Source organism: Siphateles boraxobius, unplaced genomic scaffold (assembly GCF_051911475.1).
Source record: "Siphateles boraxobius isolate OS27281-9 unplaced genomic scaffold, OSU_SipBor_1 62, whole genome shotgun sequence".
NCBI classification, from domain to species: Eukaryota; Metazoa; Chordata; class Actinopteri; order Cypriniformes; family Leuciscidae; genus Siphateles; species Siphateles boraxobius.
Genome location: NW_027509189.1, coordinates 520,001 through 539,236, shown reverse-complemented (window position 1 = coordinate 539,236; position 19,236 = coordinate 520,001). Strand labels below are relative to the sequence as shown.

At 38.0% G+C, this 19,236-nt stretch overlaps 1 long non-coding RNA gene across 3 annotated transcripts in view; it reads left to right on the top strand.

The window, feature by feature from the left end:
• Nucleotides 1–1,319: 1,319 nt before the first annotated feature.
• The window catches only part of LOC143719396 (uncharacterized), a 27,296-nt gene continuing 9,379 nt past the window's right edge, over nucleotides 1,320–19,236 (top strand). For all 3 annotated transcript variants that reach the window (XR_013196491.1, XR_013196493.1, XR_013196492.1), the window contains exons 1-2: nucleotides 1,320–1,916; nucleotides 5,860–5,899. This is a non-coding gene — a long non-coding RNA (uncharacterized LOC143719396). The remainder of the gene's footprint in view (nucleotides 1,917–5,859; nucleotides 5,900–19,236) is intronic.

The following is a 19,236-nucleotide window of genomic DNA, read 5'->3' as shown; positions in this document are numbered from 1 at the left end:
TATGTAAAAATATAAAATAAAATGTTATTCTAAATGAAGTAAAATTAAAATATTCATATATACTGTTAGTAAATAAATATACAATTATTTATACATTTATGCTCAGAAATTGTTTTTTTAACCATATAATTGTTTAAAAAAAATCACTGGATGCATTATGACAATTCTATTTATATATATCCGTCCATCCATCACGCAAAAAAAAATTAAAAAAAATAAGATGATATTTTAATTATCAATGGATCAATTAATTGAATAATAAATTGGATTACAGTCATTTTAATAATGATAATTATTAATAAAAAAGGGATGGAGCTTAATTCTCATGAAAAAAAAATATGATGATGCAAAAAAAGGCTTTATTGTCTTTATGTGAAATATAATCTCTTTTTTCCTTCTTATTTTAGTTTTGGAGTTTGTGAGCTGGACGTGTTCTTGACAGGTTGCGTGACACTCGCTCATCAGCGCAGTAATATGACACACACCACACTTGTAGAGTCTCTCCAGGGGACTCGTATTGACTCATGTCTCTGTCACATCAGCATTGCTTCATTGGGTTTAGATGATGAAGCTTCAATGTCGAGATCCTTGTCACCCCTGGAGCAATGATTGAAGTTCCCACAATCCCACACATGTACATAGTTATGCACACACCGCCTTCTTATTTGCTTAATAATATGTGTGTGTGTGTGAGAGAGTGTGTGTGGGGGCATGTTTAGCTATACTTGTGAGGACCAAATGTCCACACAAGGATAGTAAAACTTGAGATTCCCTACTTTTTGAGGACTTTATTTGCTGGTCATCACAAGGTAAACATTTGATTAATAAACATAATAAAATGTTTTTTTGAAAATGTAAAAATGCAGAAAGTTTTGTGTGATGGGCAGGTTTAGGGGTAGGGTTTGTGTGTGTATATAAATGAAGAGTTCAGATGCAAAAGCCTCTAAGTGTCATCTGAAATTTTCTTCCTGAATGATCAAGCTTGTCTATTTAAGTTCAGTAATTTCACTTAAATGACGATTAATAGGTAATTTTACCGTCATTTAATTGAAATTACTTAACTTAAATATACGAGCTTGATAAAAATGATCATTCTAGAAGAAAATTTCAGATGACACTTAGAGGCTTTTGCATCTGAACTCTTCATATATATATGATAGACAGATAGATAGATAGATAGATAGATAGATAGATAGATAGATAGATAGATAGATAGATAGATAGATAGATAGATAGATGGATGGATGGATGGATGGATGGATGGATGGATAGATGGATGGATAGATGGATAGATAGATAGATAGTTAGTTAGTTAGATAGATAGATAGATAGAATCTTAAAATCCAGTTTCACATTTCAAACATCACATAACGAAAGTAAACAGGTTTTCATGTAATTTTATGTTGACTTCAAAGTTGATTGATTTGCATATGGGGACGTTTATATGTAAGCTGTTATTGCTTTCACAATGAAACTTGGGTGGCTGTCGTCAGCTCTGTTTTGTTTTGCAGAGACAATTGAACCCGCAGCAAGTCATATTTCACATGCTGTAATGCCAATAACCCTGTGTACTCGATATGAGGTTGATAACATCGGCAGAGACTTCCAGATCAGCTCTCTCGGCCATGTTAATCTATTTGCAGTGGTTTGCGAGGACTATCTCGTAATATCCTGGACCCGTTCTCATAATAAACATCTCTATCATGCCAGTGTGCACAGCAGTGACGGTCCAAGAAAAGCTCGGAAGGACTAGTTCAGAAAACCGCAGATCTAAATGCAGCCACACTAACCACGAGGCTCACAGCCCGACTGTGAACGCCAAGAACATCGGACACCTTTGGAGGCGAAGACGTCTGGGAATCCTCATGAATCAATAATCCAAATCCATAATGACTCTGGGAATCCACAGTACATTGGTAAGGAGTTCAGAAGCGTATACACTCACCTAAATGATTATTAGGAACACATGTTCAATTTCTCATTAATGCAATTATCTAATCAACCAATCACATGGCAATTGCTTCAGTGCATTTAGGGGTGTGGTCCTGGTCAAGACAATCTCCTGAAATCCAAACTGAATGTCAGAATGGGAAAGAAAGGTGATTTAAGCAATTTTGAGCGTGGCATGGTTGCTAGTGCCAGACAGGCCGGTCTGAGTATTTGACAATCTGCTCAGTTACTGGGATTTTCATGCACAACCATTTCTAGGGTTTACAAAGAATGGTGTGGAAAGGGAAAAACATCCAGTATGCGGCAGTCCTGTGAGTGAAAATGCCTTGTTGATGCTAGAGGTCAGAGGACGATGGGCCGACTGATTCAAGCTGATAGAAGAGCAACTTTGACTGACATAACCACTCATTACAACCGAGGTATGCAGCAAAGCATTTGTGAAGCTACAACACGTACAACCTTGAGGCGGATGGGCTACAACAGCAGAAGACCCAACCGGGTACCACTCATCTCCACTACAAATGGGAAAAAGAGGCTACAATTTGCAAGAGCTCACCAACACTGGACAGTTGAAGACTGGAAAAATGTTGCCTGGTCTGATGAGTCTCGATTTCTGTTGAGACATTCAGATGGTAGAGTCAGAATTTGGCATAAACAGAATGAGAACATGGATCCATCATGCCTTGTTACCACTGTGCAGGCTGGTGGTGGTGGTGTAATGGTGTGGGGGATATTTTCTTGGCACACTTTAGGCCCCTTAGTGCCAATTGGGCATCGTTTAAATGCCACGGCCTACCTGAGTATTGTTTCTGACCATGTCCATCCCTTTATGGCCACCATGTACCCATCATCTGATGGCTACTTCCAGCAGGATAATGCACCATGTCACAAAGCTTGAATCATTTCAAATTGGTTTCTTGAACATGACAATGAGTTCACTGTACTAAAATGGCCCCCACAGCCACCAGATCTCAACCCAATAGAGCATCTTTGGGATGTGGTGGAACGGGAGCTTCGTGCCCTGGATGTGCATCCCACAAATCTCCATCAACTACAAGATGCTATCCTATCAATACGGGCCAACATTTCTAAAGAATGCTTTCAGCACCTTGTTGAATCAATGCCACGTAGAATTAAGGCAGTTCTGAAAGCGAAAGGGGGTCAAACACAGAATTAGTATGGTGTTCCTAATAATCCTTTAGGTGAGTGTAGATCACATATACGTTCAAACCGAGTGTCTGAATAATTTTTTATTATTGTGGGTTCAGGACACTATAGTTCATTTATGTAAGTGAGGATAGCAAACTGTGTAAACTGTGAAATATTATACCCAAAGATTCTTCATACAGTGACTACCAGTAAAATTAATAACAATTTGGGACCAAAAATGATTCAGATACTTTGAGCTGATCATGTTTTGCTGAAGTGTTTTTTCTTTAATTGCTAATGCACCTTTTTACACCACAGACTGAACAACATGAAGCATTGCTTGGTAATTGTTTGAACTAAACTGGTATTATCTAATTGTGTAGTTAAATTTAACAGCTGACAGATATTCAACATAATTTGTGAGTTTTTCTCATATTTTATTACCATTTTCTAAACTATAGCGAATAAACTGTGATAATGTGAGAAATGTTGAAGGTGTCTGAATAAATTTTGGTTTGACTGCAAGTATACGTTAGTCAATGTATGCAAGGTCAATTACACAATGGGTCTATGACCGGGCTGCTTTTCAATTTCATCAAGGTCTTAGCTGGCATTAAACAGAAAAAAATATTGCATTATTACTGGTTTCTTGCCAAGAAGGAAGGGGCATAGATGAAGCATTGCGGTAATATGTGAAGTATGCTTGTTGTGAAAAAACTTTGCGACACCTCCGTTGAGAGGAACAGAAGCTTCCCGACGCGGTTCCATCTCGATGGATCACTGTGTTATACCTCACACGAGAAACCATAATTTGTGGCTTTTCTCCTCCATTTTCACTTCTGCATACACTCACCACGTTACAAAATGCATTTGGCTCATAAAACTCTATCTTTCCGTGGCTCACAGTAACTTTCTAAACTGTTTGGTTGGAAGAGACTGTGGGCAATTTTGCAAGCTCTTGATAGGAATAATTTCCACTGATTATTAGGATGATTAGCATGGCTTCTTTGTACCTAAATATGATTGGTTGGATCTCTCACTCCATTTAGATTTGAGGTATTAATACCATGTACCAAAAGAGTTCTCTGTCGTATAATACTAGGTCAGTCGAGCCTTAAAACCACCTAATTCTTGCTTTTGGATCTTAAAGTGCCCATATTACGCTTTTTCAGATATTACCTTTCATGCAGTGTGTAATATAGCTGTTTGTGAATGTAAGAGGTCTGTAAAGTTTCAAAGATCAAAGTGCAGATAAATGGAGCTATTGTCTCCCAAAAGAAAGAATCGGTTCTGAAACGAGTCGTCAGTAATTAGTCCTACTTCCTGCACACACCTATGTAGGTTTGTAACATATTTGCATAAGGAAGTATATAATAATTTGCTACCTCACAACAGACTGGGTCATCTGACCAATCAGAGCAGAGTAGACCAATCACAACAGACTGGGTCGTCTGACCAATCAAAGCAGAGTAGACCAATCCCAACAGACTGGGCCATCTGACCAATCGGAGCAGAGTAGACCAATCAAAGCAGACTGGGTCATCTGACCAATCAAAGCAGAGTAGACCAATCACTACAGACTGGGTCGTCTGACCAATCAGAGCAGAGTAGACCAATCACAACAGACTGGGTCATCTGACCAATCAAAGCAGAGTAGACCAATCACAACATACTAGGTCATCTGGCCAATCAGAGCAGAGTAGACCAATCCCTACAGACTGGGTCATCTGGCCAATCAGAGCAGAGTAGACCAATCACTACAGACTGGGTCATCTGACCAATCAGAGCAGAGTAGACCAATCACAACAGACAGGGCCATCTGACCAATCAGAGCAGAGTAGACCAATCACAACAGACTGGGTCGTCTGACCAATCAAAGCAGAGTAGACCAATCCCAACAGACTGGGCCATCTGACCAATCGGAGCAGAGTAGACCAATCAAAGCAGACTGGGTCATCTGACCAATCAAAGCAGAGTAGACCAATCACTACAGACTGGGTCGTCTGACCAATCAGAGCAGAGTAGACCAATCACAACAGACTGGGTCGTCTGACCAATCAAAGCAGAGTAGACCAATCCCAACAGACTGGGCCATCTGACCAATCGGAGCAGAGTAGACCAATCAAAGCAGACTGGGTCATCTGACCAATCAAAGCAGAGTAGACCAATCACTACAGACTGGGTCGTCTGACCAATCAGAGCAGAGTAGACCAATCACAACAGACTGGGTCATCTGACCAATCAAAGCAGAGTAGACCAATCACAACATACTAGGTCATCTGACCAATCAGAGCAGTGTAGACCAATCACAACAGACTGGGCCATCTGACCAATCAGAGCAGAGTAGACCAATCACAACAGACTGGATCATCTGACCAATCAAAGCAGAGTAGACTCTCTAAAAGAAGGGGGTTTTGAATAGTTTTGAACCGTTTCAAATGCTGAGAGAAAAGAGGTGATGTACAATTTATATTATGAGAAAAGCTCATGTGTTTTAACTCGATGACCTAGTAAAAATAATGTTTAGGTAAAAGAATTGCACAAATCATACAGAATTTTTATATATAATTTGCATTGCATGATGACAGTGTTTCTCTATGTATTGTGTGATCAAGAAGTCGTCTTTCCGTAATGAATGTTTGGAATATCTGTGGTAGGATTCCTGTAAGAACAGGATAAAAACAAATGCTTTCAGTCTCCATGTGGCTCACTGGTACCTCCTTTCCACTCTAACAGAACACATTTTTGGTTTGTCCACAGATAACCCACTTGGCATAAAGAGGAGCTGCACAATCCACATGTAAGTTTATGTCATGTTGGAAATGTTACACAATGAATCATTGCTTGTTTATTTATTTTATTTTAAAACCTAAAAGAACTAAACTTAAATGGTCATGCTGACATTTCCAACTTTGGCAAACATCTTTTTTTGTGTGTGTAAAGAAGAAAAACATCTGAAAAATCAAGCAGAAATGTCAACCCTGTTGTCTTGTGAGATAAAAATACACTTTTTTTTAAATTCCCTGGCAGAAATAAGTTATCATAGGTTAGCATGATGTTTCTAGCAGATGAAATGTGCAAACTTGAGTTTGCATGCAAGTTGATGTTATTGAAGACTCTGTTTCTGGCCTGAATGTAATTCAGATGTGCTCTGCTTGACATTAGTAACACGTTCTCTGTTGTCACTACATGAAGGTCATATGGTGAGAAATGGGAATATCTTGTGCTGCATCCGAATTTGCATGCTTTTTTGAATAGGCACTTATGAATTACAAGTAATTACAACCACTAAAAAAGCATGTTCTATATAGCATGAATGTTATGTGGACGTACTACATTCACCATGTTGCCATTAGGCAACATTTCTCCCAAGGTTTTTTTCTCCATTCTGTCACCTGATGGAGTTTCGGTTCCTTGCCACTGTCGCATATGGCTTTTGGGTTTCGCTTAGTTGGGGATATTTAATATTCACCAATATTATTGATTTGCCTGCGTTGACACCATTAAATGAGAACTGAACTGAACAGGACGATGACATCACTGTTTTCTCCAGAACGGCTATATATATAAATATATATATAAATTAACTAAATTAATAACTTTTTTACAAAAATGAACCATCACTGAACTTTCTTAAGCTGGACTATTTTCTTCTAGAAACAAACTTCTGTTGCATTATTTTCCTATTATCACTGTGAAGCTGCTTTGAAACAATCTGTATAGTAAAAAGCGCTATATAAATCATGTGACCTATCAGGGTCACTTCACTGTCATTCACAAATCCTGTGGCCTCATGGGATAGTAAAGTGTCAATCGTGTGCACACTTCAGAAGTATATCCGGGTACTTTTTACCTTCTCTTTTACTGTGAATTCAAACAAACTTATTTTGTAACTTGTTGTTTTTCCGCCTACTATATAGTAGGAAAGTATGTGATTTTGGATGCAGGCTTGGCCTCCAAAAACCAAGGGAAAAACATGGACTTTCCAAAAAGTACAGCGATCCGTATGAACAACAATAACACTGCGCTTGCCTATGACAAGAATCGAATGTTCATGTGGTCCGTATCTCCTGTCCTCTCAAGGCCTCATCGACTTAATCCATCTTTGTGGTTTTCTTCTTTGCCATGAGAATATACGTTTCATATTTCATGTTTCAGATGAGCATCATTCAGTGGTTTCATAAGTCCAGCGCACTTCCTTTAAAAACAGCAGACTCTGTTATGTTGTGACGCTGAGTTTGTGCAGGCTTTGCTGACCCATTGACCGATACTGAGCTGTATGTGCATAAAAAAGAGATGCTCCTATAGGATTTTCCAGAGGCAGCTTCGAAAACGCAAACCAAGAAAGTGTCACACGCTGTTGTAAACAGGAAGCGCTGGAACTTTACGTGGCCACATACATCCTTCTGGGTTTGGCGATGGCCAAATAACTATTCCTGGATGTGACAGAAATACCAAAGAGAAACTGGATTAACTGGGTTTCAGTAGGATTTCGGCAATTCTATAAAATCATTATGAATCACACTGTACGACACTGATCTAATAAACTTGGGTACGACATGTACAGTCAAACCAAAATTTATTCAACATTTCTCGCATTATCTCAGTTTATTCGCTATAGTTTAGAAAATGGTAATGAAATATGAGAAGAACTCAGCTGATATTTCACTGGTTTTGTCCGTCCTTCTGTTAGACTGTCTCACACATGAATTATGTTGAATATCTGTCAGCTGTTAAATTTAACTACACAATTAGATAATACCAGTTTAGCTCAAACAATTACCCAGCAATGCTTCATGTTGTTCAGTCTGTGGTGTAAAAAGGTGCATTAGCAATTAAAGAAGAAACACTTCAGCAAAACATGATCAGCTCAAAGTGTCCCAAATTGTTATTAATTTTACTGGTAGTCACTTTATGAAGAATTTTTGTGTATAATATGCCACAGTTTCATTTATTTTGCTCTCCTCACTTACATAAATGAACTATAGTGTCATGCACACTAGTAAAAAAATATAAAAATTATATCTGGTGTCTATATAATTTTTGGTTAGACTGTATGTAGACTGTACAATGATGACACCTATTGAATTGTAGGCTACGGCGCAAGTTAGTATGTCATCAGGATGTGTTAGTGAAATAGACCAAGATGAATTGCACTTTAGCAATTGTGTTTTTTATGTGCGCTGAAAAAAAGAGGTGGATGCGGACATGGTGAGGGAAAAGAGGACAACTTGCAAATGGAGCTTGAGGAAAGTAGTTTTAAGTTTTAGCGCAATGTCACGTTGATCAATACGCCACTTCATGTTGTTAAGAGTGGACGCAAATATATTTATCATAATTATCGTTCTTGGGGTGAATGGGCCTTAAAGGACAAGTTCGGTATTTTACACTTAAAGCCCTGTTTTAAGATCGTTTCTGATGAAATAGAACAAATTTTCGGTTTCTGTGTTAGCACCCCCCCCCCACCTCCACAATGGTTTCATAGGGGCACTGGAACAATCATTCATAAAATGCATTAAACTTTAGTTTACAAAGACGTGAAACTCACCGAGTGGTCTGGGGTGTTCACTGATATGCTCACGCAAAAATCGCTGCAAAAGATGCTTTCCAACAGGATTTATCGTAGTTTTTGTCCAACTCCATTGACTTGTGTTGGACGTTCTGTGAGGAACAGTATTACTCCGCCGCTGGAAACGGAAATGGGGTTGTTTGTATTCTTTCTGTAGTCTTAATCAGTCGTGATATCGTAGGCTACGCTATCCAAACATTGGCAAAGGTGCATTATCGCCACCACCTGGGCTGGAGTGTCTATTATTCAAGCTCTCAACGGAAGAATGTCCGGGTGTGAGGCGTTTGGAAAAATAGGTCCACAGTTTTACAACGAATGGTAAAACACCTGTTGGAAAGCATCTTTTGCAGCGATTTTTGCGTGAGCATATCAGTGAACACCCCAGATCACTCGGTGAGTTTCACGTCTTTGTAAACTAAAGTTTAATGCGTTTTATGAATGATTGTTCCAGTGCCCCTATGAAACCATTGTATAGGTGGGGGGGTGCTAACACAAAAACCGAAAATTCCCGGGACAGCAGCATTTGCCCAAATTTCAATCTTAACCGTTCTATTTCATCAGAAACGATCTTAAAACAGGACTTTAAGTGTAAAATACCGAACTTGAAATGACAATACAGAAGATTTGCAGTGACATTGTGTAGTGCTGTCGTTCACCGCCAGCTTTTGGTTCACTTCATTATCTCTTTTTGTGTTGCAGTGATATCCAGGCAGAAGTGGTGAATAACCATCTCTTTTCCATTAAAATAAAAGATTCGGGCAAAGCTCCATTGCCAGGCTTGCCCAGTATGTGCCAGTCAATACCAGCCAAAAGCTGGAGTCTTAATTGTTGCGCAGGAATAATCAACCGGTGGTAAAAAAAAACACGGATTAAGCCCCTTAAAGTGCGGCTTTAGGAAACAAAGCTAGGCTTAGAAGAAAGAGACACTTCCACACGGGTTGTGTAAGACAAGTCGAGTGAATGGGGACGAAGGGATTCCCAGACGTGGATCGTTCAGGTCAACACCTGATTTACCCTCTTGTGATTGACCTTTCACTTTTGACCTGATAATCTTTGGGTTGGCTTAATTGTACAAGATGCCTTCCTTTCTGGAAGTGTGACGTGGAGGAAGCGCGAGCGGCATTTGGCTTGAAGGATGCAAATATCTTTAACGACGTTTCGTGTGTGAAATGTGTCAAATAGAGACTTTTCCCACAAATGTCAATAAAACGGGCTCTCGGACATGCGGCATATCAACAAATAATTTTATTTCAAAATATTTACTTTAAACCAAAATTGAACCAACTGTAGAATTCAACTAAAGTCAACTCTAGAAAAAAGATTGAATGAATTAAGTTGGGCGAAACAATTAATTATTCTATTCATTTATTAATTATTAATTTAAATAAAGTTAAACCTATGTTTGCAGGATGAAGGTTGCACTTAAAATGTTTAGTATACAAATATTATTTCATTACAAAAATTTTTAGTTTTAAATATAAATGATAAAATATAATAAATAACTAATTATGTATTTAAAATAGTAAAAACACTAGATTTAATATTTAAAAAATATAATAGTATGATGGTATAGGTTATAAGTATATAAATATCATTATAATGTAATTTTTAAATAATTGTTTTAATTAATATTATATTACACTGTTTTATTATAAATATTATATAATTTAGTTTTAATGACCCTACAAGTCCAATTAAAGCATCAAAATATAAAATATACATTTTAATTATTATTTTAAATATGTTGACAATTATTTGCTAAAAAAGTATTTTTACTATGCAAAAAACAAATGCATAGAGAAACAAAAACTCACAGGAAAATGCAAACATTAACTACAACATAATCAATTATTAATATTCCATTGGTTCTCTCTTGTTTTTTTGCACGTTTTCATAATTTCTTTGTATGACATCTGACATCAATTTTGGCCTCTATTGTGTGTGTACACACACACATATTTGGATGGCAGTTTTGATGAAACACATCGTACCTTTTTGTCCGTTGTGGATTGGTTGCTTTCACTGCACCAACATTAACGTTCAGGTCATCACCTGCTTTGCCCTCTTGGGATTGACCTTTCACTTTTGACCTGATAATCTTTGGGTTTGCTTAATCTTACGAGATTCCTTCCTGGAACTTAATCATCTGCGATGAAATGGTGGGAAAAGAAGAGTTTTAAGCATCTCCAGTAATCCATTCCCAGTCCTATGCAAGAACACAAGCCTTTATCAGATGCTCTGGTCATTCCACAGATTACACCCTGCTGCTGTTTTCAGGAGGTCCAAAAATGGGGGAAGGAGTGGATTTGGGCTCCGATCCACTGGTTTTGGGGGCCGGTTGGTCGGTGTGTTTGGGAAGAGGGTATCAGGAAGGCTTAAGCTCAAACATACAACCAAAACCAGAGCATTCCAATGGTCACTACTGTTCCCCTGCCCACCAGAGCAGAAAATAGGGCGAGTGACCTCTCCAGCAAGGTTGTGTGTCTTGGACAATACCAGAATCCCTTTGTGGTTTCAATAAAGTAGACGTTTTCCGATATTTATATGTTGTGCTGGTTGAAATTAATTAATCAGGAAAATATTGTTCTGTTCTGGAAGTGACATGGAGGAACCGCAAACGGCGCTTGGCTTGGAGGGAACGTTGGTGAGGACGCAAATATCTTTAACGACGTGTCATGTATGAATTGTGTGAAGTAGAGACCCTTCCCAAAATGTCAACAAAACAGGCTCTCGGACTTGCAGTGAACCAGCGTTGGGGCCATGCGTTTGCATAGTGGGACGACAGTTTTGATGGAACACATTGTAACTTTTTGACCATTGTGGATTGGTTGCTTTCACTGCACCAACATTAGTGGCTCTTATGGTGGCATTCAGTTTGAGGTTTCTGTACATTATATGCATCAGTATTTAAAAGCAATGCCTGTTGGTAGCAGCGTTTTGGATCATGCAATGCTCTAAAAAATAAGGTTCTTAATCGGAATCTATAGTTCTATTAAGAACCTTAAAGGATTAGTTCACCTCAAAATGAAAATTTCCTAATAATTTACTCACCCCAATGCCATCCAAGATATCTATGTCTTTCTTTCCTCAGTGGAAGAGAAATTACGTTTTTTGAGGAAAACATTTCTGGATTTTTCTTCGAATAATGGAATTCACTGGCAACCAAAGTTTTGAAGTCCAAAACAATGCAGTTTGAAAGATCTTTGAAGTGTTTCAACGGACTGTGCACGATCGCAGCTGAGGAGGAGGGGCTTATTTAGCGAAACGATAGGTCATTTTCAAAAAAAAAAAAAAATATATATATATACTTTTTAACTACAATTCTTCGGATTGATCTAATCTGCAACGCGCCGGGAACTACGTCATCACGTTGAAAGGTCACGGCCGGTGGCGCCGGCGGAAGTACCGCCCCAGTGTTTACAATAGAATATATATATATTTATTTTATTTTATTTTGATAATGACCTATCGTTGCGCTAGATAAGCCCCTCCTCCTCAGCTGCGATCGTGCACAGTCCGTTGAAGCACTTCAAAGACCTTTGAAACTGCATTGATTTGGACTTCAAAACGTTGGATGCCATTGAAGTCCATTATTCGAAGAAAAATCCAGAAAAGTTTTCCTCAAAAAACTTAATTTCTCTTCCACTGAGGAAAGAAAGACATGGATATCTTGGATGGCATTGGGGTGAGTAAATTATTAGGAAATTTTCATTTTGAGGTGAACTAATCCTTTAAACATCCATATAACTTTGCAAATTCAGAAAAAGATTCTTTATAGTGAAAAAAAAAAGATTCTTTAGATTTTTAAATGTTCTTCACACTAAGAAAATCGGCATGAAACAGAAGTTGTGATAGACTCTTCTTCCCGATGGCGACGTATATCCAAGTGAAACAGCATCTCAAACAAGAACAAATGTGGTTTGCCCCGGGTTGCCCCGCCCTCGTTATCAGAGAAGAGAAGAGATGTTGCTGTTATAGAGGGAGGGGAAGTTATTTTAATTCAAGATTATGAGGGACTTGAATAATTTTCTTTTTTTTTGTGCACAGATAAATAATTCAGAATAAAAAAGCGCAATATTCCATAAAAAAAATGTCGTGTTTGATTTCATGGTGATTAAGAATCTTCACTAAAAGGTTCTTTGGGGAACCAAAAATTATTTTGCGAAATGATGAATGAATAATCAAGTAAGCCTAAATTGCTTCAGTCCAGTTATGTTCACCGTGAAATATTGCTAACAATATAAAAGTTATTCTTACGTTTACATTTTAAAACCCATTAAAGATTTCACAGCAAAAAAGACACATGATGGTAAAAAAAAAAAATGTACTTGCTAAAAAAGTATGAACTTTCAATCAGACAACTGAAAGCATGCAGCAAATTGTGTGCAACAGGTTTTTCAACAAACTTTTGATCATTTAGAGGCCTTAGATATTGTGTATCAAATATGATAGTAGCTTTATAGGGTTTTTAAACCAGCTAAAACTAAAACTGAAAGCTACCATGTTCCAAAACAGCTATTTTGAAATGTTCCTCGTTGTCTTTCAGATTCCTAAATGCAAGGAATTGCCGCTCGAGGCCATCTTTACAGTGTTTACCTACTAATCATTAACTATTGCAGTCATGGAAAGCACATTGCTGCATTCAGAAACTTTTAATTGTTTTCCTCCATCTTGAACTTGAGGGCAACCTACGATGTGCGGAAAAAATGGGAAGCACACTTTTTTTGTGGGATTACCCATTCTGGTTGTTCAGTCTTGCGTGCATCTTCATGTTCAGAATGGAGACATCACAGAGGGCAAACTGAAGCAAATGAAAACCAGAAAACAGAAAAATAAACATGCACACCGAGTTAAAACTGGTGAGCTTTCTTGGCCAAACAATCTCTGGTGTTTGTTTGGGTTTTGAGTCTCATTCCAAGACGCTAATTTGTTTTGTCTGTAGTTGTGCCTGGTTGTTTGTCTGAGGTAAATTCTCTAGCTCCTGGGCTTTCAGATCGTCTGAAGCCACACATGCGCTCGCAAAGTCGACTCCAAGATGAAACTATAGTGGCCTTTACACACTGTAAAAAATAAAACGTAATTTTTACGGTAAAAAAACGGCAATTCTGGTTGCGTCAAAAATACAGTAGCAACGTTATTGGTTTTACAGGCTTAAAATTTACAGTAATAAATTGTATTTCATTTTCTGATATAGTGTTAATTTACCAACCTATTGAAGTATTAATATCAGTTTTGTACCATTGTAATACACTGACAACCAACAATTACAGCAGTAATGAGAGTCACATGATCAAGCAAAGTTCATCACAAGCACCACGTCAACAAGAAAGTTAATACTATTCTAGAAGCTGCACAGTGTCGTTCGCACAAACATTAAACACCATCATGGTAACACAAAGTAAATTTTAAAAATGCAATAAACATTAATTTAACAACATTAAATGTAACATAAAACCCTAATGTACATAATTGATTAGAAAAAAACTATGAAGAAAAAGTTATTTCAACAAAAATACTTCAGATGTGTCACACAGGGAATTGTGGGAATGTCAATTTACGTTTTTTCACTGTAAATTATACAAGTTGTTCTTTTTCACTTTCAAAAACTGTAAATTTAATGGTATTTTACAGTAAAATTACATTAAATGTACCATTAGAATGATCCATCACAGTTATTTACCGTTTATAGTAAGGAAACTTTCTGTTAACCAATTTACAGTTTTGCACTGTAGCATTTTCTTTACCGTTTTTTACATTTTTTTACATTTTCAGTGCAGCATTCGATTCTCTAGCAAAGACTAGTAGTGTTTGAGTAATGTCAAAGTGTTTGCTGCTATTCAAAGCTCAACCTTTACTAATGGCACACAATGCATTTCCATTGTGGAAAAAACCCCAAAGTGGCTAGTGGGAGTGACTGTATCTGAATTTGGTGGGTGTCAATGTCAAGCCCTGGTTAGCAAACAGGATAAACACTAATACTAATTTATAGGGTTCGCTGCGCTACATTTATATTAATATAAGGTTTAAAAGTGCTTTGTTTGCATATGTTTGCCAACTACATCAAGATCATAGCCGCATTTATTCTTGTCAGCCATCAGACTGTAATTGATTTGCTATGAACCTGTAAAACTTCAAATTTCCTGATGCAGGCCGCAACGTAAACGTCTGTTTACACGAGCCAGGCGTAAAGTGGGATAAAAAAATCATATAAATCAAGTCTATGAGACTCACTTGGATACGCTTGTAGACAAAATGCTATCATAGAGCTAAAAAAACGGGCCTGGGGTTACGTTTGCAGTGCCATAGGGCTCAGTGACAGATATAATAATGCACTATTAACCTTCCCAGAGTAAATAAATATGGTTTCACAAACGCAAAAACCACGCACTCACTGTGTTGGATCACGTATCTGTGTTTTGGAAGCACAAAGTAACTACTTTAAACCCGTTTACGACAGATGCAGAGACAAGCCGATGGAAATACGCTCAACGAACTCAAGTTTCAAGAGCAGAAACGTTCATAAAACTGGACAGCTCATTGTCTATCAGGTTGTCCATCATAAGAAAAATAGCCACAGACTTCCAGAAGTCACAGTTACAAGGTTTTTTGGAGTGGTGAGGCCTGCAAAGAGCCAGAGAGTTTCGGGAACCGTACAAGAGACTGGGAAAACATAAACAGACAAATCTACGATCAGTGGTTTGGATTGGATATTCCCATCATGCCACTGAGTGTCGGGATTCTTTGCAGATGCATTATCAGCTTCCAATGGTCGCAAACGTGGACATTGAAAACAAGGATTGCTGTATGTCAAGTCAAGTCAGCTTTATTTATACAGCGCTTTCTACAATACAGATTGTTTCAAAGCAGCTTTACAGAGATAACAGGAAAATAATGAAACAAAGTTTGTTTCCAGAAGTAAATAGCGTCACAGCTTAAGTAACTTCAGTGATGGTTCATTTTTGTTGTAAAAAAGTTATTCATTTAGTTAATTTCTTTATATAGCCGCTCTGGAGAAAACAGTGATGTCATCGTCCAGCTCAGTTCTCATATAATGGTGTCAATGCAGGCAGATCAATAATATTGTTGAATATTAAAGCGGCACTATGCAGTTTTTTTAGCTTAACTGTACAGCTTCAGAGTTATTGGAATGGTTATATGACTCTTTTCGGGTTGAATGGTGGTCGTCTCGCCCCCCTCTGGTGCCTGTGAGCGGAAAAAACGCACTTGCAACTTTGGGCCGGCGGAAAAACCGCACTTGCAACTTTGGGCCGGCGGATATCGTGTGATATCAGCTCTTGCGATGTAACGAATTGCTTTACTGCACTGCACACATTACACACATACACGCCCCCATCCAGATCCGGCTAGCTATAAGAACAACTATCGTCATGGCTAAACCGGCATATAAGAAGCAGAAAGCTAGGAAAGCATTGTCGGAGGAACAGAGAAAGAGGAAATGGCAGACTGACCGAGGGAGGAGTCAGACACGAGTAAACATTGGACCTGCGTTTTCAGAATGGCTAAAAAAATGAAGCGCGCGCGGTCGGAAGAGTCTAGAAAAAGGTAACGAGAATCTGACAGCGCGAGGAACCGGACAAGAGTCCCACTCGCTCAGGCTTTCACCGTTATAGTTGATTCCTGCGATTATCATGAGAACAGTTGTCAATATCTCACATAATTATCAGGACATATATAAGCCTACACGATGTAAATAGTGTAAATGAGCGCAATTTGCAAACTATTATGATAAATTGCAATAATCATGTCTAACAACATCATAATAACGGACATTGTTATGAAATAATGCGACGTACATGATGTAACTTGTCCTCTTTATTATTATAAAGTGGAGAGGCCGTGAGTGCAGATCATAGACTGTCACGCTCTGCATGAGTTGTATTTAATTACGACAGTAACATGAAATACAAGTACTCTACAGCGACTCTAGGGGTCGCTGTTTGACAAAAACGGAATTCCTGCATAGTGCTGCTTTAAATGTTAAATATCCCCAACTAAGCAAGCCAAAAGCCAAAGTCGACACTATTCACACTCTCAATGAAAAAATTCATAAAACTTTATTCTGAACAAACAAACCGAACATCCCGGTCCACTGCTCACAGAAATTGTGCTATCCCGAAAAGATCCTCCGCCTTTGCACAGACAGCTTATTCATTTAAAAGTATTAAACAATGGAATCAACTTCCTAACAATCTAAAGTTGTCTGTAGATTTAAATAATTTTTCTCAAAACTTAAAAAAACACATTCTTGATAACCAGCTGTGTCAGCATCAGCATATTTAAAATGTACAAATGTTATTTTTAAAGTAAATGTTTTTGACTTTGTTGTATATATTATAGGCTGTGATGGTCTTTTGATTAGTTCTTTCATCTTGAACATCTGATTGTTTTTAAATGACCATTGTTGGACTAATATTATATGTACTTGCTAAGTACTATTGATAGTTATTTTGTAATGTAATGTTGTAAATATTGTGTGTACCTGCCCGGGGACTGCAGATGAAAATTAGCTTCGACTAACTCTGGTACAAAACATCTTTTCGTAAGATTAATGTATTTTGTACGTTGTCCCTGGTAAATAAATAAAGTAAAGTAAATAAAGTAAAATTAGCAGAAAAGGTTCTATATGGAACCTTCAAGGGTTCCGTCAGGTGCTTCATATATAGAACCTTTTAGGAGTTCCATCATGGGATCATTTTATGGGTTTAGTTTTAGCCAGGGCCTAAAACAAACTTTTTACCACATCTTCCAATGGCTGGTGACTTAGGAAAATTTACCGGTCATAAATATCTTTCACCAGCCATGAAACAGATTAATCCTTATTAAATTTACAAAAGTTATTCAGTCTAGAGCAGTGAGTGAATTTTCTTTGTCGTTTGTTGTTTGATTAACATTAAACACAAACATAAGCAGGAATATTAGGCTGCTGTCACTTTAAGAGCTCATGCACGGGTCCAATATACTGATACACATGCTTTCTTTCTCAACTGTTTACGTTCACTCAACACATAAGTGACTATGCTTACTGGACACTCGCCAAGACAGGCCTTTTGACCAATTTTTTTTTTTTAATATGTCTGTTCAAGCTAAAAAAGACGTGAACGAGAACTGTTCCGTGTTGCGGATTTCTGGGCGCACACTTCGGTAACGAGTAACAAATTGAGTTCCCTTAAATATTTTAATTGGTAAGGATTAAACTTTCGTGTCGATGGATGCAGCACTGGCCCGTCAACTGTCCCGAGCGTCATTCACATTTGTTCATGTTCTCACAATATTGCATTGTTAGAATTCATAAAAATGTTACCGGCCAACTGGCGATTGACACCCATTTCATACACTCGCCAACACCGATCTTTACTCGCTTTTGGCACTTGACGATTGTTAATTTTAGGCCCTGGTTTTAACTAATTCATTTTAAGTCATTTTTAATTTTTATTCAATTTAAGACTTAAAGGTGCATTGTGTAATATTTCTGAGGATCTATTGACAGAAATGTAATACAGGATCCATAACTATGTTTTCAGTGGTGTATAAAGACCTTGCATAATGAACTGTTATGTTATTATTACCTTAGAATTAGACATTTATATCTCCATAACCGCGGACGCCCCGTTCTATGGAGGTCGACATATTGTGTGGTCATGTTTCTAGCGTAGCCGACAGCGAACACACAGCGCTACAGAACGCGTTTGCTCACTACCTTGAAAAATAAGTTTTCAGTGGTGTATAAAGACCTTACTTAAAGTTGCCGTCGGCAACATTTTTTTGATCATATTCAGTGAAATCGACACTATAATCCGACAGAACAACATAAATAAAGTGGTTTTAGAAAAAAACCCGAGCTTCTAACTCCAACTCTAACATGTTATTTGTTTTGCAAAAATCCACCGCTCCCGGATCATCGGGTCCAATCACGTTGGGGTGGTCGTGCACACGCCTCCCCTCGCGCACAATTAAACAAGGTAATTGTGTTTTATCAACCAGTTACTTTATTTCTTAGTGTTATGTTAGTAATCTAAGTATTTTTGCCCAAATGTGTTGGTATGGATAGCTAACGTTAGCACTTGTTGGGCAGGTTCGTTAGCTTTGTTTGCACTGAAATCCGTGTGAACGCAACGTTAGGTGGATAAACATGTCCAGATGAAGGGATAAAGTTCGGCTTTTTGGAAGAATCTCTTCGAGAATCTCTTACGAGAGTAAGAACAGTAGTAAAGCTACTGTTATTGTATGTGCTATCTGACTAGCTCCAAATACTCCATGGTGTTGATGGATGCTGATGAGATGGGCGCGTTCACAGAAAATCTGGTGCACAGGCACTGACGAACACGAACTCGGTGGGAGGGTATTCGTTGATAGTGGGGGAGGGACATGAGAGTTGTAAACGTTCAAAATTTTGCCTAAGTCCACTCAATCTGCCAGACTTGCCGACTGCAGCTTTAATGAACCGTTATATTCGTATTACCTTAGAATGAGCAGTTTCTGTCTACACACACCGCGGGTTCCCTTACATTGAAATGCGCTGACATGTTTCTACGGTGGCCCTAAACGGA